The following is a 12,815-nucleotide window of genomic DNA, read 5'->3' on the forward strand; positions in this document are numbered from 1 at the left end:
AAACACAAAACAGAGAAAACTTAAATGTGGTTATGTTAACCTTTGTAATGTCAAAGTAACAGTATAAGCACAGATAGCAGGAGGAAGAGGGAAAACATGAAAAGATGGGAATTAACCTCATCTACTACAGTGTTTACCAGTAAATCAAGAAATAGTAGTAAAGGCCCATTGTTTAGAATTAGAGAAGTAACCATTAAAAAGCCTTGGTAGGAGGGTCTGATGGCACATACTTGTAGTCCCAACTACTTGGAAGCCTGAGGCAGGAGGATAGCTTCAGTCCAGGAGTTCAAGGCTGCAGTGAGCTATGATGGTGCCTGTGAATGGCCACTGCACTCCAACCTGGGCAACACAGCAAGACTCCGTCTGTTTAAAAAACAAAAAACAAAACAAACAAACAAGAAAAATGAGAAAAAGAAAGCCATGAGATAGCAACAGTTAAAAGTGGTTTCCTCTGAGAAAGTTCAATGAGGGGTGAGAGAGGGTGGGGCAGTAGAACACCTTTTTTATTTTTCATCACAAGCCCTGTTACATTATTGTTTTTTTTCCCATGTATGTAATTATTGTGATAAAATGTTTTACGATAAGAAAATTTTAATAAAGAAAGGGGAATTACTTACAATTCATTATGCCTGGAGTTTAAATTTTATCAGTTTCCACAGAAGTTCCTGGGTGGGACTGGTTATTAGAGGATCTATGAGCATGAAAAGCAAAAGCAGAGGAGGGAGGAAGAGGGAGAGGGTAATGGGTATATTCAAATATAAAATTTGGTTGTCAGAGGTAATTTTCAGTATGGTGCAATGTATATTTATCATATTTTTTATCCAACTGTGTCCTAGCAACTAGGGCCTTGGGCCAAATCCCTAAGGAGAGATAGCTATTACTTTAGAAAGCGTGAAATCCCTGGAGTCTCTAAAAGTGAGATGTACAAAGGAACACTGTTCTGTAGAGGTCTGGAGGTGACAGGGAACACTGCTGTGGTCTTAAGGGACTAGGGCCCCAGTCTGGATATGTACCAAGAAGAATCCTGGGCACCAGGGCACTCCTTGCAGAAGGACGTGTAGTTAATTTTGAGGGAAAGACAAGGCTTTGCATTGCTGTGGGTATAGGTGAAACTAGAAAAATACTGTCCCCTTAATGTTATTATAACTTACAGTAGCCATAGCCTGGTGTGGTCTATAAAAACATGATAAGCACAGTTGATTTTATAGCAAAAGCATTTAGGAAGACAAGCAGCATTATACCATGATTAAAGATACATTTACAAATGAACACATAAATGCTATAATGGTAAATCTCAAATATAATCCAACAACAGAATTTTGATTTGACAGAGATGCGAGGATAATCCTTTCTGGTTACAGCATTATGGGGGATAACATGGGATAGAGTATGTTATTTTTCCCTATTATTTGCTGTCCTCCCTATGAAAGGATTATGTTTATCCATTTTCATCAACATTAACCTTATGACTTGCTTTGCTTATGGAATGTGTGCAGAAGTGATATATAAGCAGAAGTTTTAAGAGACATCTGGTGATTCAGACGTGAGGTATGTGTGTCCTGGGTCGAGGTTGCTCCTGGAATAAAGATCCTAGAACAGAGCTATAACCACCATGTATAGTGGATGAGTAATTAACCTTTGTTGTTGTCAAGTCACTGTGATTTTGTTTTTTTGTCATTGTTGTTCTGCAATATAACCTACTGAAAGCTAACTATTATATAGCATAAGCTTAAAACCCTTTTGTTACCAACACCCAGAAAAGCTAGTTTCATTATAGCAAACATAATTTTAAATGCATAAACTCCCAAGAAAGTAAGGGAAATATCCATGACCACTAAACAAAGGGGATAATGAAACAAAGTTTAAGTTCTTGAAATGATACTGCAGTTATAAATAGTAATAAGAAACAAAGAGAAATGAAATAAATGAAACTTTAAAAATCTACAAAAGAAAATGGATAATTTTATTTTTTGAGATGGAGTCTCACTCTGTTGCCCAGGCTGGAGTGCAATGGCATGATCTCAGCTCACCGCAAACTCCACCTCCCAGATTCAAGCGATTCTTCTGCTTCAGCCTCCCGAGTAGCTGGGATTACAGGTGGGTGCCACCATGCCCAGTTAAATTTTGTATTTTTAGTAGAGATGGGGTTTCACCATGTTGGCCAGGCTGGTCTCGGACTCCCGACCTCAAATTATCCACCCACCTTGGCCTCCCAAAATGCTGGGATTACATGCGTGAGCCACTGTGCTTGGCTAGAAAATGGGTAATTTCTTAAAGGCAAGTGAGAAAAAGGGAAATATTAAAAGCAAAAGCAGAAATAAACAAATTGAGTAATAGAAAACTGAACATAAAATACATGTAGCCAATGACTATATCTATTTGTTTAAAAATGGTTCTAGAGCATTCCATTTCCCTGCTGTGGTCCCACTCTCTGATAATTAGGCTTGATTTCCAAAGTGTCATGGGTTTGATATCCACTGAGAGAAAGCAAATACATATTTGGCACATTAATAAATACTATTTAACAACAATGAATTATGGTTACATATAGAAATAATTTACATTCTGAACAAATGTTTATGCTTCTGTAAAAAATAAAATGGAAAATATTCTGTATCAGACACTCTACATCTTGACCATAGACTTGTCACGATCTAGGTCAGTGTTTTTCATTTGAGGATAGAAACCTACTGGTAAATCATAAAATCAGTTTAACGGGTTATAATTTACATTAAAAAATAGAAAAAGTGCTCCCTTTGGCAGCACATATACTAAAATTGGAATGATACAGCGAAGATTAGCATGGCCTCTGTAAGAAAAAAAAAAAAAGAGTAGAATTTGAAAATATCATTGTGCAGTGCATGTAGGTAAATACTATTTCATGAAATATTCCTCTTATTCCAAGGTTGAGATTAAAACGTATATTTTACTGTAGGAGGAGTAGGGTTTAAAAAAAAAGTTTGAAAGTTGCTGACTTTGCCCCCTGTAATCAAGCGATGCTCAAAATATTTCACAACTGGTGATGCTTAGTCATAGCCCAGTCAGAACTAAAGCTGGCTGTAATATTGGAATCCTGCTATGCCAGGGTTTACTCCTTTTATGCTAGACTGAGGGTCCTAAGGGAAGGGTCAGGATGGCCGAGGCACTAGGGGGAGTTGGTACAGTGACTTTATGGGTGTATTAGTTTTCTATTGCTGCAGTAACAAATTACCATAAACTTAGTGGTTTAAAATAACATAAATTTATTATCTTACAGTTCTTTAAGTCAGAAGTCAGGCACAGGTCTCACTGATCTAAAATGAAGGTGTTGACATGGCTGCATTACTTTTCCGGTGCGCTAAGGAAGAATAGGTTTCCTTGCCTTGTTCAGCTTCTAGAAGTTGCCCGCATTCTTTGATTCATGGTCCATTTCCCCTGTCTTCAAAGCCAGCAACATTGCATCTCCCTGTGATACTTCTCCCATAGTCACATCACTGTCTCTGACTGCAGCTGGGAAAAGTCCTCCACTTTGAAGGATCATGTAAGATTGGGCCCACATGGATAATCCAGCGTACTCTCTCCATTTCAAGATCCTTAACCTTAACCCCATTTGCAAAGTCCCTTTTGCCATATAAAGGAACATTTTCACAGATTCCAGAGGATTAGGGAATGAGCGTTTTTGGAGGTCATGATTCTGCCTATCACAATGGGTATGGAAAAGTTTCATATCTGAACAATCAGCACAGCCACACCTGTGAAATGACCCATTTGGAGTCTCCATTGCAGTATTCCATGAATGCGTCTTGAATGTTTACCCTATCACTTCCAAGAGGAGAGAGGGGAAAGTTTATGCTTCACAAATATAACTCAATCCATTGCTTTTGCATATCGGGTATTTTCCTAGAAGGTTTAACTATGAAGTGGGTTGACTACCTCCGACCCAGGAGAACTGAGAGAGAATTGTGCACAAACTTAAGAAAAGTATGTAACAGAAATATTCTTCCTTTTATCACAAGTGAAAAATTTAAATGTATAGATGAGCTTATTTTAATACCTATATCAGTATTAATTTGCATTAGTAATATTAGGCATTTTATGATGACAGCAAGTGACAGCTTTAAAAAAATAACTTTTATAATTCTAAACTGTTTCATAATTCTGGAAAAAGTCTCTGGAACAGCATTTCAGAATAGTATCTCACAAAATATACTCATAGATGTAAGATGTCTGTGCACATACACATATGCCCTGGAAAGGAGAAAAGCTTATTTTAAAAACTAGTGTTTTAAGTTTATAAGATCTTTTAAAATTAAATGTGCTCTACTATACAGTAGAATTTTCAAAACAATCTTTGAAATGATTTATGCATGTTTACCATTAGTGTAATCCTTCTGCTCAGCATTGCTCATTGAATGCTTTTTATGCTAATTAACAGAATAGGAATTAACTCATTTTCGAATCATTTAATTCCGGCCACAAACCCTCAGTGAACTCTAACAAAGCACTTTATGAATCACAGTGAGGGTGGAGGAAATAAAAAGAAGCTTAAAAAAATTCCACATCAGGTATCAAATGATGGTAATGTGAGCCTTTTACAAATGCTTGTGGATCTGCCTGAGTGGTATATGAAAAGGAAGTTAATCTTGCGACATAACTCTATTATGCTGTTTTACTCAGTTGTCTAAAGACATTGAAGGATGCTAATTTAATCTAGCTTTTGTATTTTTGGTGACTTGCTCTTCTTCCATTATAAAGGAGACTTTACATATAATTAGTAAGCTAGTTTTTTTTTTCTTATGAATCTCATTGGCTCTTGCCACTTAGACAAAAGGAAAGGTTTCAATTGTTGCTCCTCTACCCCCATCCTCAATTTTGAAGACAAAATGCTAATTGGAAAAAATGGAGTCTTTTTCAAAATCCATGCTGACTTTTATCAAGTTAATTACCTGTAAATCTACTGTTGGACCTGTCTTGCACTGTTCATTTTTCCTTTCCTCATCCATCCTTAACTACCTATCTCGGTCTTGTGTTACTGCCATCCTTTTTAAAAAATTTTTTAAATTTTTGTGGGCACATAGTAGGTGTATTATTGCATCCTAATAAACCTCAACAGTAAGATTTCCCAAGAAATGATTGGGAAGTGATTAATGTTTTATATTTGTTCAGTCATTCAGAAGTAATTTCCTATCAAATGTAACTGATTAAAAATTATTTAACATTCTTTTAATATTTTTTTTTGAGATGGAGTCTTGCTCTGTTGCCCAGGCTGGGCAGTGGCAAGATCTCAGCTCACTGCAACCTCCGCTCCCTGGGTTTGAGCAATTCTGCCTCAGTCTCCCTAGTAGCTGGAATTACAGGCGTGCGCTACCACGCCCAGCTAATTTTTGTACTTTTGGTAGAGACCATGTTGGCCAGGCTGGTCTCAAACTCCCGGCCTTAAGTGATCTGCCTGCCTCGGCCTCCCAAAGTGCTTGAATTACAGGCGTGAGCCACCACACCCAGCATAATTGATATTATTGTGCCAGTTACATTTCTTGGCTCAATGTCACGTTCCCTTTCTGCACTCTGTTTTATAACTGCAGGGCCTGGAAGCCTGTATACTCCATTTCCCAGAATCCTTTACCAACTGGCTTCCAGTCAAGTTTGGCCAATGAGAGTTACTGGTGGGAGGAAAGATGCCATTCTGATCTGGCACCAGTGGTGGAGGTGTCTCAGTGGCTACATAATGCTCTTCCGTGAAGGTGGAGAATAGGCACTGGCCACACCGTAACCTCCAGCAGCAAATGCAGCTAGAGGGCTCCAGCCTAAGACTGGTAGCAGCTCTCTCATCTCTGGGGAGTGTTCCTTCCTTTCTCTCCCTTTCTCCCTTAGCGCTTCCAATGCCTTTGCAACCACTTCCCAGAATTAAATCCCTTTGTGTTTGAATTATGTATAGTGTTTTTTGTTTTCCTGATTGGGACTGACTGGCTGATTATAGACCAAAGTATTCAGAAAACTACCAAAGCTTTGGGAAACCAAGGTGTTTATAAGTCAAAATAGTGTAACACTTTTCTGGAAACCAGCCTTCCCGCCAAACTATTATCAGGCAAGTTTTGTGCAGTTCTTAGTCCTAAACACTTGAGGCTCCACCCAAATGCAATGGATCAGGGAGTTTGCCTCCTGTTCCAGTGTGTGGTTTGGGCACCTTGGAAAGTGGCTATGGGCAACATAGTGGACATCCTTGGCTTTTGGGCAGTACAAATAGCTAGGATCACCTGCTGTTCAGGGATACCTGACTGAGGTCTCAGGCTCTGCTGGTTCCTTGAAAAGTTGTTGAGAATATTTAGCAACTTGCAAGTGAGGAAGGAAATTGGTTAGGCAATAGAAGGTTTAGGCACCTAACTGAAGGTGTAGTGGTGGTGTAGGTGCTCTCCTACCCAGGTCTTCATCTGTTTGACAACTGTGTCCAGTAGGAGTATTTCTGGCTTTTGTTTCACAAACCAGGGACTTGGATGGGAAACCCCAAAGGGAATAGTGTCCATTAGGGTTACATTTCCTCCGGGTGATTAAGGCTACATTGGGGAGGGTGTCTGTGGCTGCCAAAATTTCTGGGCTCCTCAAATTCTTTTCTCCAGGACCAGATGATGCATTTACCTTGGTCTTTACTTAATGTCTCTTTCTCCCTCAGATCTGTTTTCGCTTATCATTGTACCTTCTGGGCATAGCAAAGTGCTACATATATTCATTCATTGAATTATTCATTCATTCAATTAATATTAAATACCTAATTTATTCCCCAAACATCAACATACCAATAACCTCTTCGAAAGTTTCAGAATTTGGGTGAGGCACAGTGGCTCATGCCTGTAATCCCAGCACTTTGGATGACAAGGTCAGAGGACTGCTTGAGCCCTGGAGTTCAAGACCAGCCTGGGCAACATAGTGAGACCCCATCTCTAAAACAATAATTAAAAATATATAAAAATTTAAAAATTTTTCAAAAGTTTATGTCAATACATATTAAATACTCTTAAGGTGACTTTCTGTAACCAAATCTTCTCTCTACACCCTTGAATCTCTATGCACATATACATACAGAAATTATGTATTTCTTAATTATGTATTTCTTAATTTATCTGCAAATCAATGAAGAGATTCATAAATTACTATTTCTTAATTGATTTACAGATCTTCTGGAATGTTTTCCTACTGTTCTTCTAACTCTGCAGGCAAGAGCCCTTTGTCTATATGTGATAACCCCAGCGCTCACAACTCCAGTGAGTCTCAAACTTTAATGAACATAGCACAAAAAGTAGGCATAACTCTTTTTTATTTTTATTTTTTATTTCCATAGGTTTTTGGGGAACAAGTGGTGTTTGGTTACATGAATAAATTCTGTAGTGGTGATTTCTGAGATTTTGGTGCACCATCACCCAAGTACTATGCACTGTACTCAGTTTGCAGTCTTTTCCTCACCACCCCCAACCCTTTCCCTTGAGTCCCCAAAATCCAAAAGTCGGTCTAACTTTTGATTAAGCAAATGGACAATAAACAAAATTTCCATTTTGTGGGAGACTAAAAAGCTTAGTAAAATGTTTGGAAATAAGGTAATAAACATAAATAAGGAAAAAACATAAATAAAATACATATAGTATATATAAAATATTCATGTATAAATTAAATACCATTTACAGGTACCAAAAATACTCAGTTTGAAATAAGTAATCAAAAAGGAATCCTAATTTACAATAGCAACAGATGTGAATAAGTTAATGAACTTTGAGGGAAAATATATCACCAATATGAAGAAAACCAGAAGATTTTTCTGAAAAGTATAAAGTATAAGAAAAGCAATATCATATTTTTAGAAGATGACTATTTTAATAATGTCATTCTCCCACCAATGAATTAATATGCACGGAGCAAAATCCCAATAAAAAATAATTTGGGAAAACTCGACAAAATAATTCTGAAATTTATCAAAAAGAATCAACAGATAAGAATAGCTAGTATCTCCAGCTATCATAGAAAATGATCTAACATTACATTATCTTTTTTTTTTTTTTTTTTTTTTTTTTGAGACAGGGTCTCACTTTGTCACCCAGGCTGGAGTGCAGTGGCACATTCATGGCTCACTGCAGCCTCGAACTCCTCAGCTCAGGTGATCCTCCCATCTCAGCCTCCTGAGTAGCTGGTACAGGCATGTACCTACAGATGTGTGCCACCAGGCCCAGCTAATGTTTTGTATTTTTTGTAGAGACATGGTATTGCCCTGTTTCCCAGGCTGATCTTAAATTCCTGGAGTCAAGCAATCCTCCTGCCTTGGTCTCCCAAAGTGCTAGGATTACAGGCATGAGCCACTACTCCTAGCTACATTAATTTAAAAAATAAATACAAAAATAACGAGGATTATCTCATGTTTTATATTATTTTTTTGTGTTCACACTGTTATTTTAACAAAATATTTTTCTACAAAAAATGCAAGCATACATTTTATATCATAAATTATAAATTGGTGAGGTTCAGATGCCATGAGTAGCATAGTAAAAATAAATAAATAAATAGAGGAGCACCAAGGTAGTAACATTACATTTTATCAAGAATTGGGACCAGGCACGGTGGCTCATGTTTGTAATCCCAGCACTTTGGGAGGCTGAGGTGGGCGGATCATTTAAGGTCAGGAGTTAGAGACCAACCTGGCCAACATGGCAAAACCCTGTCTCTACTAAAAATACAAAAAATTAGCTGGGTGTGGTGGTGTATGCCTGTAATCCCAGCTACTCAGGAGGCTGAGATAGGAGAATTGCTTGAACCCAGCAGAAGGAGACTGCAGTGGACTGAGATCACACCACTGCACTCCAGCCTGGTCAACAGAGCAAGACGCTGTCTCAAAAAAAAAAAAAAAAAAAAATCTTAATAGGCAATTTTCTCCATAATAGAAAAATATATTTTAAAACTTGAGTTTGAACTGTTACATATTCAGCCAGTCCAATATTTCAATGTTTTCAATAGCTGGATTGCAGTCACATATAATTTCATTTAAAATTAGCTTAGCTTTTGGTTTTTTATATGTAGGCAGCTACCATTATTCCTAACTACTGAAAGATAATGACTTAAATGATGAATTCATTTATTAAATGATGAAGTTTCAGCATCAAATGAATGGTTGGTCCAACCTCTCTCCAACCTTTCTAAAAATGGTACTTTGATATCTGTTAATCAAAAGATAATTCATTGAAATAATTCCTTGTGTATGCCACCACTCCAAGTATATTTTTAAATAATTTTTTTTTTTTTTTGTAGAGATGAGGGATGGTGGGGGCTGAGGGAGGGCTGACTTGCTATGTTACCCAGGCTGGTCTCAAACTCCTGGTCTCAAGCCATCCTCCTGCCCTCCTGCCCTCCTGCCTCAGCCTCCCAAAGTGTTGGGATTGCATGCTTGAGCCACCACACCTGACCTGTAAGGCTTTTTAAAATCTGTATTTTTCCGTACATGCGACCTAACAAGTTACCAGAATGTGTTTTAAATATACATTTATACTCCTACAGAAATACAAGAAGCAATATATGCAGGATTGTTACAATAGTATAAACACCAAATCTTAAAGTTTCAGTAATAATGGATATGGCTGTGGATACTACATGTAAAACTGGTGTTTACTGAAGTGCATAGTTTTAGTGAGTTTTAAAAAGAGTGTAATTATGGTAATGGATTAGTACAATGGATTCATCTTTGAAACGTAGTTCAATGATATGGGTGCAATTTCAGTACTAAAGTATTGATTCTATTCTTATAGTTCTCATTAAAATTTTTTTTGTAAACTTTTTTTTTGTTTGTTTTGTTTTTGAGACAGGGTCTCACTCTATCACCCAGGCTGGAGTGCAGTGGCTCAATCTTGGCTCACTGCACCCTCCACCACCTAGGTTCAAGTGATTCTCCCGTCTCAGCCTCCCAAGTGGCTGGGAGTATAGGTGCACGCCACCACGCTCAGCTAATTTTTGTATTTTTTGTAGAGGCAGGGTTTCCCCATGTTGCCAGGGTGGGTCCCAATCTCTTGAGCTCAAGTGATCTGCCCACTCGGCTTCCCAAAGTGCTAGGATTACAGGCTTGATCCACTGCACCCGACTGCCAAAGGCATTTTTTAAAATCACAAGACAGCCAGGACTAAATGATTAATATGTCCCTGGATGCTCAACAAAATAAGAACATAATTTAAAGATTAGACACAATAACCCATAAATAGTTGTAAAACCATTCCTTAGATTCTAGAGTGGAGGAGATAACTACTCATAAAAATGAGATATTCAGGGAACCCGTGGAGATGGATGTAACTGGCACTCTCCCAAAGAGCTAGGATGCCCGGCCAGGTAAACTTTTTTTTTTTTGAGACTGAGTCTTTCTCTGTTGCCAGGCTGGAGTGCAGTGGTGTGATCTTGGCTCACTGCAACCTCTGTCTCCTGGGTTCAAGTGATTCTCCTGCTTACCCATGACCATTTTTTGATATAATTATCCCTAATTTATACATGGCAAAAACCTCATGTCCAGTATTTAAACCAAATCACTTATTAAAAAAATAGCAAAAATTCAGTAGGATTAGATGTAAAAGTAGAGACAGAGCTAAAAGCAAAGTTAACCAAGGGAAACAGCAGCAACAAAATGCCAAAGGTGGGAGAAACAGATCCTTCTCAGAATGACAAAATAAGGAAGCTCAGATAGGAAGTGTCAAACCAAATTTTTTAAATGCCAGTATAAATAATTTTGGAGACATCAGCAGAGAATGATACTGATTCTCAATTGTCAAAATACTGGAAATGAAAATTATTTATGCACAATAAGGACACGTTTAGTGGTGAAACATTCTGAGTTTTTAATGTATTCATACTGAGTAAATTTCATACTTTGAAGCTGCACTGTCCAATATGGTAGCTACTAGCTGCGTGTGACTACTTAAATTAATTAAAATTAAATAGGCCGAGATGGCGCCTCACACCTGTAATCCCAGCACTTTGCGAGGCCGAGGTGGGCGGATTACCTGAGGTCAGGGGTTCGAGACCAGCCTGGACAACATGGTGAAACCCTGTCTCTATTAAAAATACAAAAATTAGCCGGGTGTGGTGGCGCTCGCATGTAATCCCAGCTACTCAGGAGGCTGAGGTAGGAGAATTGCTTGAACCCAGAAGGCAGAGGTTGCAGTGAGCTGAGACTATGCCATTGCACTCCAGCCTGGGCAACAGAGTGAGACTCCTTTTCAAAGTAAATAAATTAAATTAAATTAAAAGAAAATTCAGTTTCTTAGTTGTACAAGCCGTATTTCAAGCTCTCGGGAGCCACACTGGACACAGAGACACATTGGACATGCAGAAATAGAACATTTTCATCATGGTAGAAAGTTCTGTTGATGCTGTCATGGAGTATGACTGGTTGTGAGTGAAAAGGTCATAATTAAGCTTTATCAATATTACTCACCTGGAAGTTCATCACAACTACTTTTTAATTATCCATGCCATGAGTTACTTCTATTTTTCTTTTCTTTTTCTTTATTAACACACCATTACTGGCTTGAAAAGTTACTTCTAGAGGCAAGATATACAACTAGATAAAACAAGGGTCAAATTCTTTACTGCCTTTTTTCTTCCAAGGAAGACTTCCTTGGAATTTTATTATCTATACGCTAGGAAGAAATGTAATGGCTTATTGTGGCTCTTATCTTCCAGCACCTAAGAAATGCAATAGCTTATTGTGAAAAGTAAATATGCAGCAACTTTTGACTTGGTATAACATTTCAGATGCTGAATCACTAGGCATCATTTTATTCTTTCCATGATTGAGCAGAACAGCTGAGGAAAATAAAAGGATTTTGTCTGCTTTATGTAATAGTATAACCCATAGCACACCCAGACAGAAATAATCTTTTATAATGGGTTTGGCAGGCACTTCTTTAACATGTTGGGGTAGAAAAAAAATAACCTCTATTAACAGTTAAAGGTTTTGAATTATAAAACGTCTCTACTGTGATATAGGCATTTATTTATTTTCTACTTTTAAATTTTAAAAATAGCATTCTTTTCAGAAATGCCTTAGGAATATATAAAACTGATATGGATAAAAATCATTATATATTTTTCTGGAACAAAACAGAAAATAATTGTATATTATCTAGTTCTTTTATGAGCTAAACATAGTTCTGACACTATAATTCAGTAAAGATGTGATACACCAAAAAATTTTAGTAAGGCAAATCTTACTATAAATATTAGATACAAAATAGTTAAAATGCCAACAAACAGTTCAAAAATACATTAAAACAGGCCGGGCGCGGTGGCTCACGCCTGTAATCCCTGCACTTTGGGAGGCCGAGATGGGCGGATCATGAGGTCAGGAGATCGAGACCATCCTGGCTAACACGGTGAAACCCCGTCTCTACTAAAATACAAAAAAAAAAAAAAAAATTAGCCGGGCGCGGTGGCGGGCGCCTGTAGTCCCAGCTACTTGGGAGGCTGAGGCAGGAGAATGGCGCGAACCCGGGAGGCGGAGCTTGCAGTGAGCCGAGATGGTGCCACTGCACTCCAGCCTGGGCGACAGAGTGAAGGCTCCGCCTCAAAAAAAAAAAAAAAAGAAAAAAAATACATTAAAACCTTAACCTGGGCTGGGCAAGGTGGCTTATGTCTGTAATCCCAGCACTTTGGGAGGCCAAAGTGGGAGAACTGCTTGAGCACAGGACTTCAAGACCACCCTGGGTAACATAGTGAGACCCCCATCTCTACAAAAACTTTTTTTTTCTTTGTTATGAGGCAGAGTCTTGCTCTGTGGCCCAGGTTGGGTGAAAAAAAAAAATTAAAATAAGCAAAATGAAGAG

At 38.0% G+C, this 12,815-nt stretch overlaps 1 long non-coding RNA gene and 1 other non-coding gene across 3 annotated transcripts in view; one reads left to right on the plus strand and one right to left on the minus strand.

Moving 5' to 3' along the window:
* LOC139357850 (uncharacterized) overlaps positions 1-12,815 on the minus strand; it is an 86,786-nt gene that overhangs the window by 64,781 nt on the left and 9,190 nt on the right. For both annotated transcript variants that reach the window (XR_011611735.1, XR_011611736.1), the window contains exon 2: positions 231-363. This is a non-coding gene — a long non-coding RNA (uncharacterized lncRNA). The remainder of the gene's footprint in view (positions 1-230; positions 364-12,815) is intronic.
* On the plus strand, positions 2,748-2,852 carry LOC112423786 (U6 spliceosomal RNA). Its single transcript, XR_003014337.2, has one exon. It is a non-coding gene; the product is annotated as a U6 spliceosomal RNA (small nuclear RNA).

This window comes from Macaca nemestrina, chromosome 13, assembly GCF_043159975.1.
Source record: "Macaca nemestrina isolate mMacNem1 chromosome 13, mMacNem.hap1, whole genome shotgun sequence".
NCBI lineage: Eukaryota > Metazoa > Chordata > Mammalia > Primates > Cercopithecidae > Macaca > Macaca nemestrina.